The 27,130-nt window shown below is 48.7% G+C and overlaps 1 protein-coding gene across 12 annotated transcripts in view; it reads left to right on the forward strand.

The window, feature by feature from the left end:
• Positions 1–2,014: 2,014 nt before the first annotated feature.
• TNRC6C (trinucleotide repeat containing adaptor 6C) overlaps positions 2,015–27,130 on the forward strand; it is a 203,051-nt gene continuing 177,935 nt past the window's right edge. For 3 of the 12 annotated variants that reach the window (XM_064675737.1, XM_064675739.1, XM_064675747.1), the window contains exon 1: positions 2,015–2,070. The gene's annotated coding sequence lies outside the window, so the exon portion shown is untranslated. The remainder of the gene's footprint in view (positions 2,071–27,130) is intronic. The other 9 variants (XM_064675736.1, XM_064675738.1, XM_064675744.1 and 6 more) reach the window with 5 other exon arrangements.

The following is a 27,130-nucleotide window of genomic DNA, read 5'->3' on the forward strand; positions in this document are numbered from 1 at the left end:
GGATGAACAACCTCAACTTGTGGATGTGCCCTCCTAAGGGCTTTATCTGCTTTTTTTCAAAGTTATTAGCAAATAGATGTGAATTGTGAAACACTTTTTAAAAAATTAATGCGAATTAAGGTTGTGGGTGGTTTGTGGTTCTGGTTGGCTCCTGGTGAGGTTGGGGTGAGGGCAAATGCTCTGGAAGGTGAGCAGTGCTGGCAGGGTTTCAGGGACCTGCATGCACCTTGCGTGGGATTATTTTCGGGAGGAAAAAGTGCAGTTCCTGGAAATGTTGTTGTGGGGGAAGGCAACTGCAGGTCCCTATTTAAAACCCCACTCTGACCAAAGCCTCACCAACCCTTACTCTTTTGAAATTAACTTTGTCAAGGTCAAGGAATGAATCAATATGGGAGCAAGCATTTGAATAATATTTTTGAGTGATATGCTTAACTAGGCAGATTTCTCGCCATCTACCTGTGTTTTTAAAGCAGTTATGGTGGGTGCTGTTGCAGAACAATCTCAGGAGTTGTCCAGGGTCAGCAGCAGATGTTTCAGCTCTCAGGAGCTGAAGGTTGTGGTGATTTGCTCCTTGGAAACTCCTCCTCCATGGCACACCTTACATTGGTTCTTGTCATGCCTCCCTGGTGCTGCTGGGTGTCAGCTCTCTGGAAAGGGGAGAGATGCTTTTGGTAAAAGTGGCCACCTTCAGAAAATCAGAAAACCTTCCCCTTCTTGACTGTCTTACTGGAAAAGTAGGAAATGTTTTCATCTCCGGGCCTTTAACAGTTTGGAATTGCCAGTTATAAAAGGAACTCTCTTACAAATCCTCATCTTGGTCTATAAGCACTGAAAAGCTCCTAATGAATGCCCTTTCTTACACACTTCTTATACACAGAACTCTTTAAAAAAAAAAAAAAAGTCTGCTAATTAATTTTAAGCCTCTTTGTGGCAAAGCCTAAGAACTGGATTTACCGAGAGACCAGGGGGTCCATCTGGTGCAAAAAGCTCTATCCCATGCCAAAGTATTTGTTACATGCAGGGGTTAAGGTCTAGATATCTCCCTTTGGCACTAGGGCTGGTTGTACTAACCACTGACATGTTCCTCAGCGTGTTGAGGGGATGGTGACAAGGGTCCTCAGCCAGAAGTAGGAGTGGTTTTCCTGGACATGTCCCATGCCTGGGACATGTGCACAGTGACTTCTTCCCACAGAGTCCCTCCCAAATAATGGCATCAAATCTGGATGTAGTACTCAGTTTGAGAAGTGGGGCCAATAAATCATAGTGTGAGCTCGGTTAAGCTTTTGTAAGTTTTATTCTGCAGGTTCCCTTGAAACTCCTTTAAACAAAGACAACTAGATGCAGGGTCATTTTACAGCACCAAAACTCTCCTAAGCCCGTCTGCACTACCTGGACATTCACTGGAAGTCTCTGTAGCTGAGAGGACACACAGACCAGCTTCCAGTGTTTCTGCCCTTCCCCAGGCAAACCAGGCTTGGCCAGGAAATGCAGAGGTTGGATAATGTACCCGTGTTTTTAGCACCTCCCGTTTTGCCAAAGCTGTTCTGTGTCTCTCATCGTCTCAATCCCCTTTCCTCACACAGTTTCTAATTCTGATAAATCTTCTTTCAGGAGCTCATTATATCCATGTTAATGAAAATGTGTTTCAATTCCCCGAAAGATTTGCATTGATTTTTGGGCTGGAGAGGGGCAGGGAAAGCAACAGCACCAACAAGGAGACCTACTCATTTGAACTTGATCTGTTCCTCTGTCCTAATTAGTAATGCATTTGCTCATGGAGAGGGAAGAGTTTGATGAATGGAAAAATAAAATAAACTGGGTGGGGAGAATTTTGCAAGTCTTTAAGTGTGTATGGCATGCAATGAATGAAAGGAGAGAATGAAATGAATGAAAGAGTAATGAAATTAAGCACAAAATGTGTCTTTTCTCCACATACAGGAGCATCTCGTCCTTTCTAACTGAACTTCTGTTTGACAAGCATTTGTTCTTTGTTTTTTGTGTCTTTCAGCAAAGGATAAACCATCAGCTAAGCCCTAACCAGAAAACTGCCCTTGGAGGAGTCAAGACCAGGTAGGGATTTTGCTTCGGAAAATATCCATGAGAAATATTTGCTTGCGTGTCTGATGATGAGTTGTGCAGTCATTTGGGACCTGCTCGAGGGGAGATGGGCTGGTCTGGCATGGTCATGGCTCAGCCAAAACCAGAGTAGACCCCTCAGCCCACCCCACTGTTTCCTTGTGGTCACCTTGAAGGGTTAAGATTGAACACCCGGATTAGGAGAAATCGGATGTTGTGCCATGTGTCCTTCAAATGGTTATTTTGAATGTTTGCAATCTTGACAAGGCTTTCTTGCAAAGATGGTATGAAATAGTTTTCATTATGTGCCCAAAACAGTCTGTGGAAACATTGAAATCATTAAAAATCTAGACATGCTGCTAAAGTTCAACTGATTATGCTATATTTTGGTTGAATATTTAATTCCTCTCCTGCTATCTTTCCTTGGTTAGTGGTCAAGTGTAACTTTACCTTGAAGCTCAGCCCTGTGAGACACAGCTTGTTGCTGATTGCATCTGATGGGGGGAAATGGGCTTTTACTGGAATATTGCTTTTAATCTTTGTGCATAAATTAGGACAAATTAAGGCTGTGTGGCCCATGGAGCTGGTCATGGCTTGGCCATGATGTGATGTCAAGTGAGCACCACACCAAATAGTGCTGAGTGGTGAGAAAGGGTCTGATGGCTCTTCTGGTAAATCATTCCTGTGGGAACTGAGGAAAACTCTTGGGAAAATTTATGGTAGTTCACAGTGGACAGGGAAACGGGATAGAAAGATCAGTCACTGGTCTCCTGGATTTCATTGCTGGTTAGAACTTTACTGCCTGAGCTTTTCTTTCTGAAACAAAGTTATGAGAATAAAAATCAGTCATGTACTGGGCTTGCTAAAAGCAGGTGCTGACGTGCTCTCCCTCTATTCCAAGACACCCAGAAATGATGCAAGCATGCTTTGGGCAATGCTGAGCTAATCAGCCGGTTGAAAGACAGAGTATTTTAACTTCAGTTAGGTGCCACGTTATCACATCCTCGTTTCTCCAAGATGTGGGGAAAGCAAGCACATGTCTGCCTGCCAAGTGCTGGGCCAGCAGCCCTGGAGGGACAGGGGGTGGGGAGGGGGCTCAGAGGCTCTGTCAAGAAGATGAGGCTGCAGGTCCACCTTGGGGAGCACAGCTGGAGAGCCACAGCTTGCCCCTTTCCCTCAGCTTCCCGAGCCATATTCCTCTGGGATTTGAATCAGAAACCTTGCTGTGCTGGATTAGATTGCTCTGCTGGATTTTCATGTCTGTGCATTACCCAGACACAATCCTGTGTTTCGTTAGCTGGAGGCTGGCTCATAGCACGCCGTCAGCACAGGCTGAAGCTGTGCTCGTGTCAGCAGGACGTGCCCAGGGGTGCCAGTCCCTGCCAGTGTGTTTGCATTTCCATGTGCATGCCATTTCCCAGCGGATTTAGGGATGGGTGCAGTTGTAGTCACTTGGTAAAAATGCAAGGACACACAGGTTCCTTTTTCTTGATTATAACCCTGGGGGTTCTGTGCTTGGGTGGCCTGAGCTGAAGCTGGGGGGGCAGTGCAGACCCCCCATGAAGGGCTGGATGGCACAGGGGGCACTTGCACAGTGCCACTTTGGGGCATATTTCTGTATTGCTACAGGGGCAGACTTGGCCACAGGTCATTTGAGGGCAGCTGACCATGGGGTTAGCCAGATTGCCTTGGCTGTCTTTAAAGGGTTTATCCCAAGAGGCAGCTGTCCCATTTGAAATCCAGCCAGCAGCCAGGTGAGATCCAGCCTTTCCCTGCCATACCCAGGTGCTCATCAGTCCCAACTCACAGCCTGCTGAGATATTTGCATCAGTCACTGGGTTTTGGAGTGGCACTGGGCTCTGCTCAGGGTCCCCCACCTCCTCACCACTCAGGCAGGAACCAGCAGCAGGGCGTGAATCTCCAGGTTTCCTTCCAGGAGGGCACTGCTGAGCTGTGACAGATTAGAATATGCTGAACTATGAAGACTTGTCTTAATTAATGCTTTATAAGGTTACAGCTAGAGCTAGGGAAATAATCAATAGTGAATCATCTACTCGGCAAATTCAGCTCTTTTCTGCGGGCGAGTTATCTGTAAACAGATTGCAGTTTTCTCCATTCATTCATTATTTACAATTATTTCCCAAATAATTCCTTCGAATTGCTTTTGGTCTGCAGCTTGTTTGCAAGCAGCGTGTTGTGAGTGTCTGATATTCACTAGTCAAGCTGTGATCATTAGTTTTTGGTGGGACGAGCAGGTTATGTGGCCTCATGCTGTGTCCCCGGGTGGAGCAGCCCAGCTCTTGCCATCCTCCTTAATGAATTCAGAATAGCTTTGGGCAGATATTCCTTGCTTCTCGTGCAGCATCCCTGCTCATTGCCAACAGCCTCGTTAGTTAAATCCTTCGTTAGGAGACTTGTCAGGGTGTAATGGCTGCAGCACATATTCAGAGTCCATCTCATCTGGATTTTTTCCCTGTTGGCTCTATTGACAATATCAGCAGCAGAATCTTTAAAATAAGCATGTTTTGGTGACCGCTGGTGTTTTTGCTGTAAGGAGCCTGCTTGGACCTCCAGTGAGACACAATGAGAATCCCAAAGGCCGTCTGGCACCTGGGTCCACCCAGCCTGGCCCTTTCAGCCCCACTTAAACCTCACCAGTGCCCAGATCTGCAGCAAACTGGTCTCTGCAGCCAAAGAGCCTCATTTACAGGTGTCACTGTGTCCAAAGTGGCTGCCACCCTGCAAGAGAAAATCATCAGCAATTCCAGGTCTCTTTCCATGGCCCTGGGTTGCAATGTGCCTTCCCCTGTTACAATCACTGCACCATCACAGCTCCAAGGCGGCTGTGGCAGTTTTGATGATTAAAAGCATTTCTCCATGATAAGAACTGGAGTGAAACTCATTTCAGGTAGCAGCCAAACAGCTGCTGGATGGTACACAGTTTCATTTACTGCTGACATGAACTGGATTGTTTTAAGCAGAGGACATAAATAGGCTCTGACATAAATCAAAGAAAACACCAGCTGTGGGTCAGCCGCACTCTGGGGATTCACTTCTGTGTATCTGAAGAAACTAGACAGAGGAGCCAGCTGCTCGCCTGGATCGCCCAGGAAGGGCTGCAGAAAGAAGGGTTGCCTCATGCTGGGGGATTTTGACAGGTTGCTTCCCCTTCCAGCACGGTTATAGCCCCTGGAAGGCAGATCTTGGGATGCGGCTCCAAAAGACGAGCGCTGGCAGTTGCACCGAGGTTCTCTCTGGCAGCGTCATGCTGGGAAGCAGCCGGTGCTGGCACAGGAGCTTGGCCCTCTTCTCTGAGAGTCTTGATTGTCTGAGAACTGAATTGAGCTGAAATTGTTGTCTGTTGTCCCATGGGACACACCTGTCACCGTCCCCAGGATCACCGCTAGGAAGGGTCCTTCGCCCCTCTGTGAATCCCCCACTCGCCCCTTCCACTGCCAGTCCCAAGGGCTTGCTGGGCCCAGGCATCACCTCTAGTGCAGGTGGAGATGCAGAGGATTTTGGGAGGTAGTAAAGGGGAGTTCACTATGTGGAGTGACACAGTCCAGAGGTAGATAGAAATCACTCCAGCTGCCTTTTCTGAGGAAGAAAGGAGGAGAAAGGAGTGCTACCTAAAAGTTAAGTAATCCTGACCTCGATGGAAAGATGAGCCCAGTGCAAAAAGCCACTGAGACCTGAACAGTGCTGGCCTGGAACCTGGGAAGCATCCCCACAGGCAGTGCTGGTGCCCTGGGGCTGCAGACCTATTCTGCTGGGTGCAGCAAATGCTCCTGGCGTGCTGCATCAGTCCCTCCACCACTGAGACTGGGGAAAACCAGTCCCCTTGGCTGCCTCTTCCCTGCTCCAGGTCCCCATAGCAGCTGTGCTTCACCACCCTGGTGCTGTACAAGCAGGGGGAGAGGGTTAGGGGGTGGTTTCTTTCTCTCCTTAAGTCAAAATCAATGATGATGACAGAGTTATAAGGTGAGCGATGGGAAAGGAGAAGAAAGCACCCGATGTCAAATTTGATGCAGGAGGCAGTTAGAGGAACCTATTACTAGTTCTGTTGCCTAAGGGTATGTTGGTGGGTACATAGGAGAGTGTAATGTCAGCGAAACAGGAGAGCAGTCTCTTTCCCCTTGAACCCTTATCATTAATGTGGAAGGCATACATTGTCAGCTATTAGTCTGGAGGGGAGGGAGAATAGCACATGAGATGTCTTAGTTTGGAAATGGAGTCTGACTCCTCGTCGTCTGGTGTGTGAAGGATGGAGGGTTATTGCAACTGTTGTTGCTGTGCTTGTGATGAGTATTATAGCATTTGGGAGAAGATGGGGCTCTGAGGGTTCTGTTGCCTCTCACTGTGGCTTTTGAGGTGTAAAGACTGAAAAGCACGTTGTGGTGAATGCTCTGGGTGGTTTGAGAGCAATTTTAGAGCTATTTCGGATCTTGATGGTGAAGGTGATGAAAGGGATGCTCTGTGTGACCCGGGAGGCAGCAGGTCCATGTCCTCACCCAGCAGCCACACTGGGCACTGCATTGTTATGTGAGAGACATTGCAAGAGAGATTAAATAAGAAAGTAAGAAACTGGCCTTAATTATTCCTGCTGCTGCTGTAATCATTGGTGGAGAATGAGGAGGTGCACCCTGTGACGAAGGGAACATCAGCAGACACAGATGTGGGGTCTGAGCCTGAGGATGGCATCAGTCTGTCTGCTTTGTACCTCAGCTTTGGACCAGCTTTGGTCCAAAGACACCAGATATTTTGTGCAACCCCAGATGAACCCATTCTCATGAAAACCAATGTTACTGGTTCCTGCAGACACAGATATTGAGTCGCTCTCCCCTCTTCAGCTCCCTGTCTCTGCCTTACCCACTTGATACAGTTTCCCTCATTTAGGAAATGTAAATAATTCCTTGGGCTCCGTTAATCCCAAGATTACATGGGTAATTCCTGTTTGCATTAATGGGAGGATCTCTCTCAAATTCTCTGCATGTGAATGAGCATCACACAGGCTCTCACACTGAGCCGAAGTGAGTCTCTGGCTCAGACACCTCCCCTCCTCCAGCACTCAGCAGAGCATCTGAAAGGAAACACAGAATTAGCTCTTTTGCCTCAGGACGTTAATTTTTTTGGAGGCACATTGCAAATGATGTCTATTATTAACTCTGGCCGTTAGTCCCTTCCTTCTCCATCCGACTTTGCCACTGTGGCTTTCAGAGTTATCTCATGGGTGCTGCTGCAGCAGCAGCACTGGGAGATGGAGAATGTGGTCATGCTTCATGAGGTGTGAGAAAAACAGGTTACGAGCAAGTAAAGCAAATCCATCCTCTCTGTGCCTTTCCCTGCTGGCATATGGCATGTATAGACTCCCAAAATCCCAGATTTTCGGTTCCTGGGATGCAAATCCAGGGATGGTGCATTACCCCAAGGTTTTTATTTCCACACCCTGTCTAGATGGGAGAAGATGAGTGTCTGCAGCTCCCTCGGGCCCAAATCCAAAGGCAGGAAAGGTGCCAAAAGCTGCCCACAGCACTGGGGTCACTGGGCAGCACCTGGGGCAGGGCAGAGGACTCAGCTCACTGCACCACCTCCTTGCTGTTGCTTGTGACTGAATCTCCTACTGCTGCTCACAGGGGAAAATAATTAATTAAGCCAATTAATGAAGATAAATTAGGGTAGCAGCTTTGGAAAAATACCATCGGTCAACAGCAAGCCATTCCCTGGGGGAAGCTGCAGAGGCAGCGGGTCCCAGCAGGACTGAGCCTTTCTCCTTCTACTGCTGGCAGCTGAGTGGCACCACTTACCTTTCCTTGATGAGATGCCACAGGCTGGGAGAGCCACCCCGGTGGTGACAGCCAGGTTGTGGCCAGGAGCTCTAGGTGGGGAGCATAATAACAAAATTAAAGGGAGGGAAAAAAAAAAACCTTAAAACAATCACTAAAATATCCCAAAACTGTCACCCATCAGTCAGCACTCCCAGCACAGCCCCTGTAGCTCACACTGAGTCAGGCCAGCATGTGAGCACGGCAGGGATGCTGCTGAGGTGGTGTCAGACCTCCTGCCTCGGGGGCTGTCACTCAGCTCCTTCATTAGGAGGGAAAAAAGTGCTGTAGAGCCCTCGCTTCCCACAGTGGTTTTATTTCAAAGCTCTTTCCAATCAGGGCAAAGAGGGTACAAGGTTCACTTTTGCATGTGAGTTGTGAATGAAAAAAAAAAAAAAAGTTCTGACTTTTGGGAGTGATTTGGTAGTTGTAAAGAATGGGAATGCAGGTGGGCTTATGGGTCTTGGAGATGTTCTTGGGTTTAGGGTGAGAGGAAGGTAGAAGAGCCAGAAAAACCTTCATGCTGCTGTGAAAGCTGTGTGCCATCAGTATCAACTGGAGAAAAAAAAAAAAAAAAAGAAGGCAGCAGTTAGCTGAGCAGCAAGATTGGTTTTCTTGTATTGTTCCAAAAACATAAGGCTGATATTTATTTCATTAGAGTAAGCCTTCCTGTAGCTGGTAAATGAATTCCAAGAAGTGAGAGGAACCCCAGGATCAGGGACTTTACTTCATTTGGGATTGTGTGCAGCTAATATTCTGGTTAAATAAATACATTTTACTAATTGGATTACTCAGACAGTGTAATATACTGCTGGATTTCCAACACGATGCTAATAAATTGTGTGAAGAACTTAATCATGTTAGCTTCCAAAAAGCTTGTAAGAGATGAAATTAAAAAATAAGTAGAAGTTGACATCTATTGCATTTCACAGTGTCTTCATTTTCCTCATCCTTCTTAGAGTTCTCTTTGCTGTAGCGTGGCTGACGTGGATTTTTTTTTAATCTGCCTGTGATTAGTGAGGATGCAGCGTCAGAGGAGCACTGTGGGATGGGGGCACCTGGCTTGTGTTTGGCTCTTTTTCTGACACTGATTGAGATAGAGGGATTGAGACCTTAGCATCATCTTCCAGGGGCTGAAGTGCTGTGGTTTGTTTTCCTGGATGCATGTGGAGGGAATTGAGGCTGGAGAGAAGCACCCAACGCTCCCCAAAGTTGGAAAGGCTGATGCTGAGGGTGCACAGTGAGCATGCAATGGGGTCTGGTGCTGGGGGAGAGGGTGTGGCCCCAGGCTGGGTACCTCACCCAGAGCATCCCACAGCTCAGGGCTGGTGCAGGGAGGTGTTGGATGGCATGTGCTGTGCATCCACATTCCTCCACATCAGCAAAATGATGGAGCACACAGCACTGCCACCATAATTCATCATTACTGGAACGCTGCTTCCTTCACATCACTGCTCAATTCACCTGCATTTTCTACCAGCAAGAGAAAATGGAAGACATACTTTTCTTTCCTTTTTTTTTTTTTATTTCTTTGATAGAAATATACAGTGAGAGAGTGAATGGCTCTTCCTCTCCAGGAATCTGACAAATGGTCTGCTAAAAACAGATAAGTTGTAGCCCCATCAATAGAACAGCACTGTGGGTTATAGAGACAACTCAGATGTGTTCTTTAAGCTGCACCCAGCTGTCAATAGGGTTTGCTCTTTACTGAGGAATAAATGCCAGGAAAAGGGAGTTTTGTGGTTTGAGCCAAGGGGCTGGAGAACCTGCTAATGGATGAAGCCCACGGCCTCCCTGTGCAGGACAAAGTTTGCTGCCACACCAATTAGTGTGGGCTCGATACCAGCACCTCCACGTGATGGAAACCATCCCTGTGAGTGTGCCTTTGTGAATAGCTCACCAAAATGATGCTCCAGCATTCAGAGCTCAGGGGTTAAAGTACCCCTTCCCTTGCTCACAAGCCGCCTGTTTGGATGCCCCTAAAATTTTTCAGGTGTATTTGATGCATCCAGTGGTGATAATTGTTGTAGTAAAAGGGCACGTGGGGGAATAATTTGCCTTTCTGAATCACTGTGAGATCCTCAGATGAAACGCTCGGCTGCTGTGATTGGCACTAAAAAGAAGGAATTGCCAATTCTTGTTGCAGAGTCAGTTCCCCACGAAGGTTTAGACATGTGGCTTGGTGCCTGCATTTTGGTAACCAGAAATCCTGTCCCCCACCCCTCCTGTGAACCCCCCGGGTTTCAATGTGATGCACAAGGTGCAGGGGAAGGAGGACTCTGAATAGGTGATTTCCAGGGAGGCAGCAATTCCCACAGGCAGGCAGGAGCCAGCATACAACACAGCTCCTCTTCCAGCTGCATTTCAGAGAGTCAAACCCAAACCACCCAGACCAAGCAAAGTGTCTGGGAGCAGCAGGGACTCAGAAATCCAAAGAGTAATTCCCAGCCCGGCATGCACAGTTAGTGCAGCCCCTGGCTGAGCAACCCTGTGTACAGTGCACCAAAATCTCTCCACTGCTGTGCCTCCCCTCTCCCCCTCCCTTCTATATCTGCTTGTGATCAAAGTTTCCTTATTTTTTTTTAATTCCCCATATAAAAGAAGTATTGTCTGCATGAGGCCTCACCCTGCATTTATTTATATTTTCTCTCACAGCAGGATTTAAAAACAACAAACCAGCCCCTGAAATGGCAGCAGCTTCCCTGTAACCTGAACCTCATTGAAATACTAATAACTAGGTTTTGATGCAGCTTTGTGGGTATTAATGCAAATGTTTTTCTGACTCTCCAGGTTTAATAGCAACAGCTTATACAACTCTAATTAGCATAACAAAATTCAGTGATGAGGAGTAAAATGCTTGTCTTGTTTGATGTTTCCTGGTAATTAGCAAGAATAATGATTTATGCAGCGTTCCTGGTTCTCAGCTCACAAAAGATGGCAGAGAGCACTCTCAGCAGTTAACTCCAGGCTTGTAGGGAGGATGGAGCTGATGGAAAATACATATGACCCTGTGTGCCTGGAGACCCAGACATGCTCATGCAGCGTGTGTGTCACCACACACCCGGGCACAGATGCAGCCCAAGGGCTCAGGGAGGTTTCCCTTCATGGGTTTGTGTGTCTGTCCATGTGGAGTTGTATGACACAGTGCTGTGTGTGCACATGTGCTCTCACCCAGTCCTAAACAGCTGCCCTGCCTTTTGGATGGGGACGGGCAGCAATTGTGCAGAGCCAGGACGCTGCTTTTCCTGTAGAGGCTGCATTTGTGTGCGTTTGAGCTGCTGAGTTTTCCCATCTGCATGCAGCTGGGATGGTTTCCTTCTCTTATTGCAAATGTTGCAGACAGGGACCCCTTGAAGCGGGTCTGTGGAGGAGGAGGGTGGTTTCTCAGTGCCACCTCGGTGCCAGCATTCACATGATGAGAAGGCAGAGCTGCTGCTGCACAGCCCACGTCTGCTCACCCCGGCGGCAGCGCAGGGTTCATCCCGACAGAAACCTCTTCTCCGTGCCTTTGGCTACGTGTTTGATCCGAGGCTTTGTAAAACACAGAGACGTGACTTGTGTGCTCTGGTTTGGGCCAGGAGGAGTTAAAGGTCAAAAGAAAAGAGGCTGTTACTGGCGTGTGTCAGACCTGGCATTTCCCAGGTTGCTCAGCCTGTGTTTGCAGACACAGGGCTCTGTATCGCCTTTAATATTCCTCCCCGGCTATGAACCCTTCTCCGTGGCTCCATGCGGAACACGGCGGGCTCTGCCCGGGCAAAAACCCCCGTCGTCCCTCTTTTGCATAAGAGGGGAAGGATTAAAAGCTGCTGCTGCCTTCCCTGTCGCTACACAGCCCGGTGGTACCCGCCGTGCTCCATCACCCGCCGCGAGAGCCGGTGGGGACGGGCTGTGTGTGAACCTCTGGGGAATGCTCAGCGCTCCCTCTCCTCGCCTGTGCCATTAAATGTGTTATGAGTTATGGTCTCCCGGTCGGGCTGGGCATGTGAAGCCTGTGCATTAACCACAGACTGTTATCTTTGTCTTCTGCTCGCTCCTGCCCCATTCCCCAACATCGTCCCCTCCTCACAAAAGCTTTCATTGTATTAACAGCTGTAAAGTGAAACCGTCCAGGGCAGTAAATTCTGAAAGAGTAAAAAGAAACCCTCCTTTTATGTGGTACACAGTTGGCTTTATGGAGGGCAGTGCCGAAGGCACTTATTGAGATAAACGTTCTGGCTGAGTTTTTAAAATGACTAAATAATGTTGGCCATTTGTGGGTCTGTAAGAAGACAAAATTAGGAGGAAAGTTAAACTACCTGCTACTGAGCATCAGATGAATTTCTGTGGCAATCTGGAAGCAATCTCTGACTGCGCATGCAGCTCCCCAGGCAGGGACTTGGCCAGCACAGCAGAGGAAGGAGAGCTGCCGTGTTTCTTAAGTGCCAGAGCTTGGATGCAGCAACAGCAGACATGTTGGTAGCCTGATCCAATACAGCAAATCCTTTGTTTCCTTGCTAAGAAAGCTAATTTTGCAAAGCAAAAGACTGAATGATGTATAATCTGTGAGTGCCTCTAGTCTGTGGTGCTCTTGGGAGAGAGAAATTGTCATCTGAGGAATAGGACAATGCAACCGGGGCTGCTCAATTGTATTCCCTCCTTCCCTCCACCCTCCCAGTGTTTCTGAAATGGCTTCTACCATGAGACACCCCGAGACAAGATGCATTCATTCATATTAATAACATTTGAGTATCTGCATGGGTAAGGTGGCTCAGAGAGAGGCATTCATGATGAGAAGAATAATTTGGTCCAGCCAGTCTTTGCAAACCACTCTGGGGAAAAGCTTTCCCACCCTGAGCGCAGTGGGAAGCCTTCGCTGTGCTGTTCACATAAGAAAGCACAAGCTGATCTGACAAGCTGCAAATGCCAGCATGGAAATGTCCCCTCCATCCCCTCCATCCCTCCTCACAGGCATCCTCCCTTCCCAGAGCCATTTCCCTGGGCTGCTCATGCCAAGAGCAACGTGAGGGGCTGACCCCCCACTAGCTGCTGGGGACATGTGGGACTGGTAGGGGGATCTGGGGTCACACTTTTCCAAGCAATGCACAAATCACAGGCTGGAATTTGCTCTCTCTGATGTGGTTACCCCCTGAATGTGGGGCCCTGTGCTCAGTGTTGGGGTGCTCCAGCCCCATCTGGCAGCCGGCTGGGGGTGAGGCTCCCTGCTCCGGGGGGGGGGGGGGTGGTCACAAGGCACTGAGCTCCCATCTCCTCCTATAGCGTTTTCCAGCGTCTCCCACAGAGGAAATTCCTCTGGAGTGAGATCATGCTCTCCTCTCCAAGGGAGGGCAGATCTGCTGGGGAGCAGGGAGCTGGCGATGGGGGGAGATCTTGTTTGCAGCCTCTTGTTTGCTCACCCTGCTCCAGCAAGGTTTAGGATGTCCCTGCACTTCTTATAGTGATAATTATCTGTTAGCAGAGATCCAGCATGCAGAGGCACTGCATTGCTGCTTAGCCTGCCTCAGTGGTTGCTTTGGCTTATTTTCATGTTTGTTCCCTGCTTAAGGGTAGCAGCATCAGTGAGCACAGCCCATGTCCTGGTACCTAGTCCCTGTCCCAGGTGAGGCATCACAGAGGTGCTTAAAGTAGTGTCTAACCTGGTGGAACAAGCTCTACACTGGATCTCACTGTGCAAATGTTTGTTTCATGAAAGGGTCTATTTGCTGTAGAAATAATGAAATTTTCATACAATGCCTTTAAGACCTTATGCTGGGCTTGTTAGTGCAGAGTACAACTCTGAATTGCAGCCAGAACTGAGGTTAATCAGGACAAGCTCAGTACCAGCAGGAAAAGGACCCTGAGAGGCAGGTGAACAGAGCATGGTGTGATTGAGCAGAGAATGCTCACACAAGCATGGGTAGGTAGAAATGCTCAGGTAAACAAGGTCAGGTTGGAGGGGGCTTGGAGCAACCTGGTCCAGTGGGAGGTGTCTCTGCCTATGGTAGGGTTGGAATAAGATGATCTTTAAGGTCCCTTCCAACCCAAACCGTTCTGCGATTCCATGATTCTGGGTACGTGACTGCATATTGAAACAGTTCTCCTTGCCACTGTGTGTCAGCCACCAGACAATGGTATCTAATCAGTTTAGTGCCACTTTCTGGGGGCTTTCCAAAGGGTCACACAATGTGTTGCAAACTATATTGTGAACCTTGTTGCTTCTCCAAATATCAGCCTTACCTGAGCTTCCAGATCTGCAATGCAGGGTTGCTGTGTGGTTCATAGGCATCTGTGCTCATGGGTTTCACAGAGTTTGGAGTTCAATGCAAGTTGTAGGTGCAACTATAACAATTCTGGCAAGACATATGGGCTCTGGAAGGTGTGTGGGGTCTGAGTTGGTGGCTGTGGTTAGATTGGATTTGATCTGAAATGACTTACCTGGTGAGCCTTGCTCTCTTCTATAGGCTGAGCCAGCCCTTTGACAGGGATCTGTGTGTTCTGAATGCAGCTCTCAAGAAGGTAAATGTCTAGTCTGTGGACTCATCTCGCATTTTCTCCAAGGTGGTCATCCTTGAACGGGGTGAGATTTCTCTGCACAAAGCAGCTGGTCAAGAAACTACCCCCTTCCTACAGCTGAGCACTGCCAGGGAGCAGAGACAAGTCCCACTGCTGTGTGCAGACCCACTGCTGGGAACCTACCTGTGGCCAGAGGGTGCCAAAGGGGCTCCTCAAGGAGACTTTAGAGAGGGGGGGGTTACAGACAACTGTGGTCCCATCACGGCTTCAGCAGGGAAACCAACAACAGCTCCAGTGTGAGGTGACAGATGGAGACAAGGTGGAGGGAGGAGAGCCCTGAGAGGGTACTGCTGTAAAACACTTCCATCCTTTTCTGCTTGGAAAGGCGTGCAGGCTTCCCAGAGCCCGTGTGTGTGTGTGGATGTGAAGGATATAAATGCAAAATTGGCCTTCTCAGGTTCTGAAGAGCGCAGTTTGCAGCTGGAGATGGATCACCAATCTTCCAGGGAATTGTGCTCTACAAGGTTAAGCATGTTTGCAGAAGAAATATGGATAATGCTCTTATCATGTATGACCTTTACTATATGTGTAACATTGTCAGTGACAAAAATGCCATTTTTTAAATGGTTTTCACACTATGGTATCCAGCCATTAATCATGATGTATGTGAGCGACTCTATATTGTTTCTCTGAAATTGCAGCATTAGATTACTTTCCATCCCGGCTGCTCACGTGAATTGTACCCCCTGTTACCATGAGCAAGGTTCCTATTTTCCATGCCTAATGTCATTCTGGCCCTACATTTACCCAGAGGACTAGAGAGAACCTTCCAAGGCACAAAGACTGCAGCTCTCCTCTCTCTCCTCAGCAGACAATTTGTGCATATGTGCGTATAAATGGTGCACTTACTTTAAGATGTCTCTCTAATCCAGGAGTTGATAAATGACTCTTTCAGACACCTCTGCTGATGTTGCATTTTTAATGTAGACAAACTGTAGCTTTGGCTCTAGTCTGTGCATCCCTGCTACTGCCATCCCCACTCTTGGTGGGTTAATGTTTCATCTCGCCTGGTGTAATTTGGGAGTTTTTACTTCCAGAGTGTATTTTGATTTACAGAAGGTAAAAAGCAGTTGGCAGTTTGATGTTTACTCTTTTGTGGGCTTATTATTTTTCTTTTTCTTTTTTTTTTTTTTTTTAATGCAGTGAGATTTCAGAGGCAAGTGCTATACATAACTTCTGCTATACATAACTAATATAATCCCCCCTGTCTGAAGAAAGATGCTACCCAAAAGGAATGTCAAACAAAACCCCTTAAATCCTGCTTGAACTATGGTTTTGGGGTCACTGGCTGAGCTGAGGTCTAACTGCTCACCAAGGTGCAGGGTGGCACATAACACCTGCCAGCACAGGGCTTGTGCAGGGATCAGAGGGAAAAAAGAGCCTGCAGGTAACAGCTGAATACACAGTCAGTATTTGCAGCCCTAACAGATCAGCCCTGTTTTTGCCATTCCCCCAGTTAGCACTATCCATGGCATGGGCTTGTTGGGAGCTCACCTCCCTTTGCTGCAGGAGTCAAAGAGAGGCAAAGACTTTCTGATGGAAATAATGTGGACGTGCTCCATCCACGCAGAGCTGTGGGGATCCATGGGGGCAGAGGGATTCCCAGTGTTTCATGTCTTCAGATGTAACTCAGTAAGGTCTAATCTTGCTCATTCTCATCAGCATCAAACCAGAGGAGGTCACTGAGATCACTGAGCTACAAGGCTGAAGTGGGGGAGCAGAGAATTAGTCTGTTGGAATGGAAATAGTTTTGAGTAACAAAAAGGTCTGTGTTTTTGTAGCCCGTTGCTGTTTTTGAGGAAGACCTCACTAGGCAGTTGACATCCTGAGTGCCCTTGTGTAAACCACAGGTACCTATGTCTCTGGGCTGGAGCATCTCTCCCTTCCTCCTACTTTTATGCAGAGCTCTCTGCATTGGAAACTTTCCATCTCTTACTCCATACATATGTTATGCCCAGTACAGTAGGGACTGATTTCCTTTAAAACAATTCCACAGGGCTCTGTAATCTCTTTATTCTGCTTTCTTACATGACTCTTCAATATTACAGAGACCCTTCAATATTACAGGGTGCTGGACCTTCCTAAACAAGCAGCCTGTCCCCCCAGTTTAATCCCTCCTTCTGTCCCCACAGACCCTCACAGGCTTTGCTGCTCTTCCCACAAATCCCTGTAGTTGTTGGTAACTTTCTGGTAGCAAAGTGAGTGCTGGTGGCTGTAGAAGCCCCCTCTCAGTGGGGTTTATGGGCTGTGAGCTCTCACCTTTGTCTCAGGATATGCACTGTCTTGGGTAGTGCTGTGTGCTGCAGCCCTGGGGGGAAATTGGGAAAGGTGACAATCAGGCCTGGTCTGTAACACCCTGTGACTGCCCCACAGCACTGCCCACCCTGTGCCCAGAGTCCTCTGCTCCAGCCTTCCCCCGTGACTGCCCGGGAGCATCCTGAGATGAGTCAATTATGTGTGTGGGGGAGCAAATGCAAAGCAAATTGCACATGCACACGAGAGCAGGCGTGTTTCTTGTCTCTTTGTCTTCATTTCACTGTGCTTTTGTTTCAAACTCTTGCTTTTCTGATGAGTGTCTCCATGCCACGTGCACTGAACTTTGATGATGCTGTGGGAGCTTCCCGTTTGTTGGTACTGCCTGAAGAATAATGTGACTTTCTGTCTGCCTGTCTCGAACCCATCCTACACTAATCCCAGATCTTATTTTCTCAATTTACTCTGACTTGCTGTTTCTCTTCCCTCACTGTTTTACCCTAAAAATAAGCCCTGGAGAACAATTTAGGATCTTGGCAGGCATACCCACTCTGGCTGCATAGGGGTGTAAAAGCATTTTGGGGAGATGGACCTGCTCCCTGCCTTCCCTCTGGGGAAGGGTTGATGTCAGAGGCATTACCTCATGTTCCATGCCACGCAGTGAGTCAAACTCTGCTAAGTAACTAAATAAAGATGTAATTTTAATGATGATTAAATTGAAGCACCTCATTAATTTCATGTGAGAGGTGGGGAAGTACACGGCAGCTCTTTCCCTAAATTCATTGTTTGTCTGGCCGCGAGACGTCCCCTCTCAACGTCTGGTTGAGTCTAATTTAAGTATGTAAATTTAATGGTTCAGTAAGTAAAATTGCCTTTATTGTTTGGAATGGTTTGCACAGTAATTTACGAGCTAGCAAGGCTCATTTGATAGGAGTGTATGATGGAGTAGATGACTACAGTGAAGGACATGTTTATCTTAAGGATACAGGAGAAGAACACAGATATGAAACATCCGTAATTGGGGACCTTGGGATAACGGCGCTGCCGGGAGACTCGGGCAGGATTGGGGGCCTTGGGACAAAGGAGCCCTGAGGGCTGGGGCACCCCGAGGCATGGCATGGGGTGGCATCCCTTCCCCTCCATGGTTGCAGTCACTGGAGATCACACCAGATGTGAGAGGTGCCAGAGCAACAACTTGGCTGGGGCAGCCGCCTGTGCAGAAGCAATGTCACTCCTTGTGCCCCTGAAAGGTGCTTTTATCTTCAAAACAAAGGACAAGAGACCTCACTGGCCACAGGAGCAGCAAGGAAATGTTTTCAGCTGCATTCAAGTCTTTTTTCCCCCCATGTTGCTGCTTGGAAAACCTTTTTCTGGGCTGCATGGTAAGCTTGGGCAGTCCTTGTTAGGAAGCGAAGGGACGTTTTCCCCAGTAACGTGAGGAGCTCAGGTCTCACCTGAAGCTGGATCAGTGACAAAGCCAGGCTTAGATGTGGGTGGTCCTGGTGAGCTCTCTTAGCTGTCCTGCCACTGCTGTGTGTCACTGTCCCTCCCCCAGGCTCCTTCATGCTGTAACCAGGTTGTTATTATTGTGGGTTTTGTTTAAAATGGTTTGTGCTGAGAAGGTTGAAGTGCTTTTCCACTCTAATTAAACCTCACTATGCACTCACGGAGTTTATCACTCTTACCTTGTAGGATGATATGGGAAGTCTTAGGGCTCAGCCCAGGGTCATCCATCTGGGCAGTGCCAGGCTTGGGAAGGGGTCCAGGACACCCAGCCTTCCAACAGCATCCTTGCTATCAGACACCGCTTCCCAGAGCTGTCACTCAAACAGACAAATTAAGGGAGCAAACTCCAGTTTGCTTGACTGTAGTCTGGCTTCCAGAAAATTTATGTAGGGCAGGTTGCAGTCAAATAAAAATAAAAATAAAATGGAAGTGTAACAACAAGCAACTGCGCTTTATAAGGAACTATGGTGACCCAGGTAGGAAAGCCTAACCCTTAGAATGGACAGGGAGTTAGTGCTCAGTTGAGGAGGGCACCTTATCATAATCATAAACACAACCCAGTAAAGCCCTGCACAGATTTTATGTTTTAGTTTTGCCAGCTGTCACAGGCTTCCTCGGCCAGGCTGGACAGATGTGTCTGCCCAGAGGCTGCCCAGGGTTTCCTTCTCCTGCAGCCTGGGTGCAGAGCAGGAACAGGCACTGGGAGCAGAGCTTGCAGGTACCAAAGCCCCAGGGCAGAGTTTGGGGGTTTGCCCTGCACCCCACTTGCATGTGGCCGTGTCCCACTCACAGCTCCTGCAACCCACTGCTTTTTCCCTGGTTTTCCAGCTCACAAGAGTGTCTTTTCCCCACCACAGGGAGCCAGGGCAGCTATGGCAGTGGCCATGGTTTCAAGAGCTGTTCAACTTAGTGTTTGAATCAGCACGAAGAAATTTAAGATATCCAAGGAGTATTTGTGGTCCTGCTTTTATTCCAAGAGTCAGAATTAAGAGGGCAAACACTACCATGCCATGATTTGGCCCTTTGAGTACCTTGTGGGTGGCCCAGAGCACTAAGAGGTCACTGCCATGAAAGCTTTCCAGGTTGGAGACATTCTTGCTGCCCTGACTGTACTTTATCTGTCTATCTACCTTTGCTTCTGGAGCTGCCAAGATGTGTTTAACCCCATGGCTGCTGCACTGCAAGGAGAGACCATTAGCAAGGCGAGCAGCCGTTACATCCCTCTGTGCTGGGAGTGCAGCCATTTATTTTGCTAAGTAGACAGTGTGTAGTGAAGAGTGTGATGAGAAAGGAGGGAGGGCTGGGTGATGTGGAAAAGGGGATAATTAAAAAAATGAAAGGGAATCTGCCCAATTGTGTGGACTGTTTTCAGGGGTTGTATTCCTCCGGCTGTGCTCGGTATCTCGGGGTCTTCTCTGCTGATGGGTTGAGTGAGGGAAGGATGGGGCAGCTTCAGCCAAAGAGTTGGAAAACTCCTTTTCTCCCACTCTCTCTTCCCACTTATGGCTGCTGAGCAGGACCCACTGACTGTGGTGGTGTAAACAGAAACAATGGACCTTTTTTCATTGTCTTCTTCCACTGAAGTCAGCTGCTGCTTTGCTCTCAGAGACATTAAAAACTGACCTTTGGGAGTTGGTGCTTCCCATTCTCCTTCACCTAATGCCCATCCACCAAAAACCCTGCTGCCAGTCCGTTTGAGCTGTGCTGCTGCAAGGATTTTCCTCTGCTGAAATGAATATCAGGCTAAACCACAATACTGGTTTATTGTTGTGGTTTCCCCTTGTTTTATTTGCTCCTGAGCCTCAAGCATGAGAAAGCACACACCTGGGTTTTAAACGGCTGTTTGTTCTTTGCAGTTATTTCTGGGGTTGCTTTCTGAGGGCTTGCAGATCCCAGCTGGGAGATGCTGCTCCAGGCATGGCCCCTGCCTACTCATGCCTGAAAGGGATGTTAACGCAGCAAAAGTACAGGAAAAAGGGCAGTGTTGGTGTAGGGAATGTAACACGTCCACTTTTCAGAATTAGAATTGTGGAATGGTTTGGGATGGAAGGGATTTTGTAGACCATCTAGTTCCAACCCCCCGTGCCATGGGCAGGGACACCTTCCACTAGACCAGGTTGTTCCAAGCCCCATCCAAACTGGCCTTGAATATTTCCAGGGACAGAAATGTGCAATTAACATAGAAATCAGCCAAGTTTGTTCCTAACTGACTTTAAAAACTGTTTTTACATTCAGAAGAGCAAAGAGAGGCCATATCTCCTGCTGATGGGGGCAGGTACTGGGGGAACCCCAGCTGGGGCCACCAAGTCATCCCAAGGTTGGTGGAGGGATTTGATGCTCCTGATCAGATTGAGCTGGGGATTTTTTTGCATCAGCATTGCATTTTGGCTTATAGCAGGGCTCCCCACTAGGCAGCCAGGCAGATTTGCAGCCTTTTGTCTCCAGCACCGGCTGCAGCGACGGCACCTGCCTGTCCCTGCCTGTTCTCTGCCTGCAACCACCCGAGCGGCTGAGCGGGACCCTCAGAAGGACAAAGAAAAGGAGGACTGCACACAGAGCCACTACCCAGGGCCTTGAGACCAATTAGTCTATATTAATTACCTTTTGAGCTCGCCTGCAGCTTTTTGAAATTCCAGCATCATTCCCACCACGAACACCTTTTAGATCCTTCAAAGGGCCAGGGCTGCCCGTACCCCGGGCAGGCTGAAATCTCTCGAGCTGCCCGGGCTCAATTATGTCTTTCAACACAGCTCGTCACCTCTAATCCTACAGCCCAAATACGAGGGCACTGACCTTTTCAAGTCTTGGGAAGGTTGTTCAAATGAGGATGACAACATAAAAGGCAGAAAAAAAAGAAAAAAACGGGGGAAAGGGAAACTCCATGTGACATGGAAATAATTTCTCGCGTCCGTGTGAAGGGTTTTGCTCTGCCTTCATGTACATAATTTATCAATTTAGAGATTAGTAAAATTGTACAGTCTGCAAGGAGAGGCAAATTGGTGCATTACAGAGCTTTACAAAAGCTCTGTCCTAACCATGATAGGAGAGAGGATGAACTGCCACTCCTGCACAAAGCAGTTCACTGCTAAAAGATGATAATGTCAGCTTCGACTTTGCCTAAAATTTATGTGTTACACAGTGGAATGAGGGAGATTTCTACCAAAGTCTTGAAATAGTGGTAAATATTTTCAGAGAATTCATTTTAAATTTGTGAGAAGGGGGAATTACAGGCATACTGAGGGGTTAATGTTTTGTGGGAAGAGGTTGTAGTTATTTATATTATGGTATTAGGGTGCTGAGAGGACTGCTAGTTCAGTTGGTTTTGATGGAGAAGACATAAAAATTTAATGTTGGAAAACAGATATGCGAAGCAACAACAAATTATCTGCCTGAGTTGCGCTGCTTTTTCCTGGGCAAAACAAAATAAAGAAAGTGCATAAATGATAATGAACTCAAATGTCAATAATTGAAAATCTGAGTCACATGGGCAGGGAAACTTTTCTACTAATTATCCAAGTCTCAATCTCACAGCATGTCAGGAACAGAGCAGCTTTAGCTATTTGAGTCGTTTCTTGATCATGAAAACATCCATTGAAATAAATTCATTTTTCTTCCGTGCTTTTCAACTCTTTTTCCATAGCCCTGGGATGTGACTGTCTTTATATTAATAGGAACTGCTGCCTGACAACCATTAAATGTGCATTTAAGCCTTTTGCATACCCTGAACATGCTATAGCTGTTCCATGTCATGACTGCTGACGAGCGGGGTCAGGCCCTTTCCTCAGTAGATATTGCTGAGCCTATTAGGCTCTAACGGGGTTAGAACAATTGATATTTACAGCCCTGCAGCCCATGTGAGGGCTGGCAGGACCAGGGGTCCTGCTCTGGCTGGGGAAGGTGCTCAGCTCCGTTCCTGAAGGGAGGTGAAACGAGGGGCAGAAGGTTGATGGATGGGTGGATGGGATTGAGCGTTGCTGCTTTATCGACAGCACCAAGTTTTTAAGCAAAGTCGTTTGGAAATGCTGTTGTGGGAAGCTGAGTACAAGGTCTGCCAGGCTGGAAAATCTTCTCCCTGAAGTGTAAATGTGCCCTTTGCCTCGGCTCTGTGTCCTGCTCCCACCCAGAAGGCATGGGATGGCACCTCCATGTGCAACACGTGCTGGGATTGGTGGGAGAGGTGCTGGGTATGTGCGTGGCAGGGACCAGTGCCCACTGAACACCACCCAGGCTCTGCCTAACCGAGGGTTTGGTGGGGCTGGGACTGTAACACAGTCAAGGAGCTCTGGCTCCTGGTGCTTTTGTGTAAGGCACAGAAGAGGGTCAGAAACTCAGTGTACACAGGAGTGGTGTAACTAGAGGCTGGTTAAAGCCAGTTTGGAGTTGTCATGCTGCCCTGCTCATACCATGCAGGTTATTCCCCATGGGTGGAGTCCCCAGGGCTCCCCAGAAGCTGGAGTTTTTCCCACCCAGGTGCCGTGGCAGAGTCCTGGGGTGACACTTGGAAAAGCAATCACTCGGAAATCCATTACTTGAATTCACAGTGTTTTTTTTCCCTTTGGCTTCAGACAGAAGTGGAAACCAGAGCAGACCCTGACCTGGTTACATAAGAGAAAATGTAAAAATAACCCGTGAGCGTGAGAAGGGAAAGCACAGGAGAAGTGAACCTGTGTGACAGCTCCCGGAGCTGTCCTGGCTCCGGCAAAGATGCTCCCACTCCTCGGTTGGACCCCTTTTGTGGGGTGACTATTTCAGCCTTACAGGAGCCTACTGTTGCAATTAAACACTTAGAGCAGAAAACAGATGGAAACAGAGTGAACAGAGAGGTGAAACAGCCTTGCCATGCTGATTATTAAAAAATTATCTGCTCTGAAATGGTTTTGGGCCCAGAAGACAAGAGAGAGGAGTGAGATTATGGACTTTTCTTGAAGCTGGGTCTTTGAGGATAAGAGGGACAGTTCTGCAATCTGGGGTCCAGACAAGTTTTTGGGTTTCAGTGTTAGGGTGTCTCACTGGAGCACCAGCTCAGGTACCTCTGGTCTGTGCCTCACATTTGTTGGTTTTGCTGTTTATAGAGGGAAAGGATGAGGAAAATGAAGCAGGGTCTGGTATTTCCTCTTCCCTTGGGATGTTGTAGGGCTTTGCAGAGATGGGCAAGCACTATCTGACAAAGGGAGAGCTCAGAAACTGAGCGGGTTAAGTGACCAGCAAGGTGAGGCATTTGTTTCCTAAGGAAAGAGAAAAGCAGAGCTCCTGAGCCCCAGGCTTCCTGCTCCATGCAAGTAAACAACAAAAAAATATGGAATAAAGCAGAATAAAACTCATTCTTTCAGTTAACTGCAGGTGACCACTCTCCCAAGGTAGTTGTTCCCCTCTTTTATTCCACTTGCTTTAGCATTCATGGTGCAGGAGCAGCCGGCTGGCTCCCTCCCGGCAGGATATCAATGTCAGTCAAGACAAGGAAAGTCCGAATCCCCCATGTCACAGCATGACAAGGAGGCCTGGATGATGGTTAAGTGAAGAGAGTAAAGGCTGATTTAGCACTCTCCCTGTTAGGAAGACTTTGAACGGGCAAGTAGGTGTCAGCGCAAGGTGACCGAACAACAACCCCGGCGTCCTTAGGGCGCCCTTCCCGCTGCAGCAAGAGCTGTCTGTGTGCAGAGGGCTGGCAAACGGATTTGGTTTGTGTGCAGAGGCTGGGGTCGCTGCTGCTTTGCCTTTTCCCCTTTCAGTTTTAAAACCGGGTGTGTTTTGGAGTTGTCAGTAAGGTGGAGATGGGAAGCTGCATTAAGAAAAAGCACGTAAAACGTGCCTGAGGCAGATGGATGTGCCACAAGGCTCACGGTCCCAATACTGCTAGTGCTGCTGCAAGGATGGGGATGGGCTGACTTTGTGCCACCCCGTGTTTTGCTGCAGAGGGCAGCCCTGATTTCAGCCTCCTTGTAGCCTCCCACTGCCGTTCTGACTGGCAGTGCAGCACCATGTCACATCCCCGTGCCTGGTGCCAGCTGGGCTGGCGGCGACTCTGGCTGGGCAAACCCTCAGCAGCAGGGGGGTTGTACAGCCCTGGGCACCCACATCCCGCGTCCAGCCCCTTCCCCATCCAGGGCATCCCCGCCCGGGCAGTGCTGCCCAGCCCGTGTTGCCGGCACCGCCTGCTTTTGTCTCACTGGCAGCGCGAGGGGACGACTGGCTTTGATTAATATTAACACTGCGTCAGCGGCTCCTTCCCCATCGTTTTAGCAGAGCGCTTCTCCTCTGGCATCGATCCGCCCCGCATCCACCACGGGGGTGAGGATCCGCGGGCAAAACGCGGGCACAGCTCGCCTGCGCCTTTTATTTATTCCTCCCTCTTATTTATTTAGTAGTTAATCTGATTTATATCTTTCCCGCTGCTTTCATCTACCGCAGGGCAGTCTGGTCCGGCTGAGGGGGGGGGTGTCACTCAGCCAGTGGGCCATGAGAACGGGCTCTGTGTGACAAAATCGCCCGTGAAACAGCGCGATCCTCCACCCGACAGCCCGCGTCTGCTGCTGGATGTTGTCATCCCGCCGCTGATGCCGGGACGGCGCTGCCGGGCACCCCCACCCTGCCCAACATCGCTCAGCCCCGCGCCGCTCCCCCCTCCCCGCCGCCGCACGCCTCCTCTGCTCGCAGCATCTCTCCCCTCCGCATCCGCTATAATTGACATTTTCCATCTGACAGGTTCTGTTTTCCCTTCCCGCAGTTGCTAAGGAAACCGGAGAGAGGGCCCGGGAGCCATTAGCTGCCGTCATCGCCTGCCCGTCCGCAGAAATGTCACTTCTGCTAACGAACACCGCAGGGGAAAAAATTAAAAAAAAAAAAAAAAAAAAAAAGAAAGAAAGAAAGGAAAAAAAGGTTAAAACCCGAACAAAACGCAGCACCGAGCTGCTAAGGAATGGGGATGGAGGAACAGCCCCCCACCTCACCTCCCTCTGCAAAGGTGGTGCATCCCCACCCTGATGGGGATGCACACAGGGCTGAGCATCCTTTTACTGGTCCACTTTTGCCCCTGCAAAATGTTGGGATGAGAGGTCATCCCGCTGATCACGGGCTACCCCCAGCCACGGGGAAGGGCAGAGAGGTGCCCATGGGGGTTTCTGGACCCCCAGAAGGAGATGTCAAGGGCCCAGCTGCCCTCCTGCAGTGTGCATTCCACCCAGGGCTGGCACTGCAGGGGCACAGGCAGCCTCCCCAGCTGTTTGCTGCCTCCCTCCTGCCGCCGTGGTGCGATTTTAAATTCACTTGAAGGGGTTTGTTATTACAAAATAGACGGTCGCCCTTCACCAGTCCCCAGTGTGGTGGTGAGGAGATGGGCTGTGGCAGCTCTCACAGTGGAATTAAGTTTACCAAAAGCAAACACCTGTTGACCAAACCGCCGTGGTTCTGATCGTGCCACGTGCGGGTTCCTGTGTTGTGTGGGAGTCAAGACTTTGCTGCCGAGTTCATAAATTCCTGTGGTGTTCCTTCTGCTTCTGTTTGGAAACTTTAATTCCCCATCATGTTCTCTTCATTCCCTTTCCCTCTTATTCAGAGAAATGCCAATATTCTACTAATTGGAAAATCAGATACAATGTGATCCAGCAGCTTTTTGGAAATCCCGCATGAAATCCATGCTGGACCTGGTGAGAAAGCTAAAATTTCCATTTTGGAACATCTTCTGTGCTACCACAGTTCTTTGCTCTGTCATCAAAACACCAAACTGAAGGAGACCCCAACTCCCTGGAGACACTTCCAGCTCCACACACATCCCAGGCTGTCCTTCACAAGCTGCCCCAAATGAAGACAGAAACCCTTCTCGGTTCTATCAAGCCTGCGTGACCAATGCAATTACTGTAGATTCCATGAAAATGTATTTCTTTTGCTGTGGATGTGCTCACACACAGCAAAGCCTTCAGGGACTTTTGCTTTATTATTTGACATAACTCAGTGCGCACTCACAAAATAAGGTTTTCAAATATTAGTTGCAATCAGGTCTGGTTTTGGTGAGACTGTGCTGTGCTACGACTGGGACCAAGATCTGTACCTTTGTCAAATTTCAAACCTTAAAGAAAACTCACATTACTTGGAGGTTCAGGTGACCTCTGAGAAGTTTGAATCTCTGGTCTCTGGTGAGTCACTGACTTCCATGTTGGGTTTTGTCCTTTCCTGCTTGTGGTACTCGGTCTGTGGTAGGCACAGAAATTTACCCTCAGAGACAGGCACCAGACCTGTCCCTCTTCCCTTCTGAAAACCTGTCAGAAATACCAGGTAAAGAGTTTCAGCCCTGAATTTCCTCTTGCAAATGTGTGGCAATACAAAACTATGAGCCAGACCTTTTTGCAGGGTTTCTTGCCCACTACCAGCGGCCAGCTGAGGGTTCATTTGTCAGGCTGCTGGTGAAAGGCAGCACCTCAGAGCTAACCTGGTGTTGATGGTGATGAGTGTTGTGCCCTCTGGGCTCTGAGAAGCAGCCACAGCTGATGCCACCAGCATCGTGCACTTTCTTGTCCCCATCACCCAACCCATATTTCCAGGCTCTCCCACGTATCTGCTGCTTGTTGCAGATGCACAAGAATCAAAAGACTCTCTCAGATTCCTTGGGATTGGCACAGATTACCAAGTCTCTGTGGTATTAGGAAGGTGCATCATGGAGTTTCCTTTGTATTTTACCTCCATGAGACACCTCCTTCCCCCAGACACCCCCTGAGTTAGCAGGGTGAGCACCCTCCTGTCCACCCCTGTGCTGCTGTTGGGACCGTGTAGCCTCCACTGCTACCTGGACATTGCCTGTGCCAGGTCCACAGTTACCTCTGGGGAGTGTTTCCCTGACTTTAGAGCAAGAAATGGCCACGTGAAATGAAATCAAACACATCCCTGAGCGAGTTAGGCGGGTTCTGGGCAGCTGCAGGGCCGGTGGGGTGATG

This window comes from Pseudopipra pipra, chromosome 19 (assembly GCF_036250125.1).
Source record: "Pseudopipra pipra isolate bDixPip1 chromosome 19, bDixPip1.hap1, whole genome shotgun sequence".
NCBI lineage: Eukaryota > Metazoa > Chordata > Aves > Passeriformes > Pipridae > Pseudopipra > Pseudopipra pipra.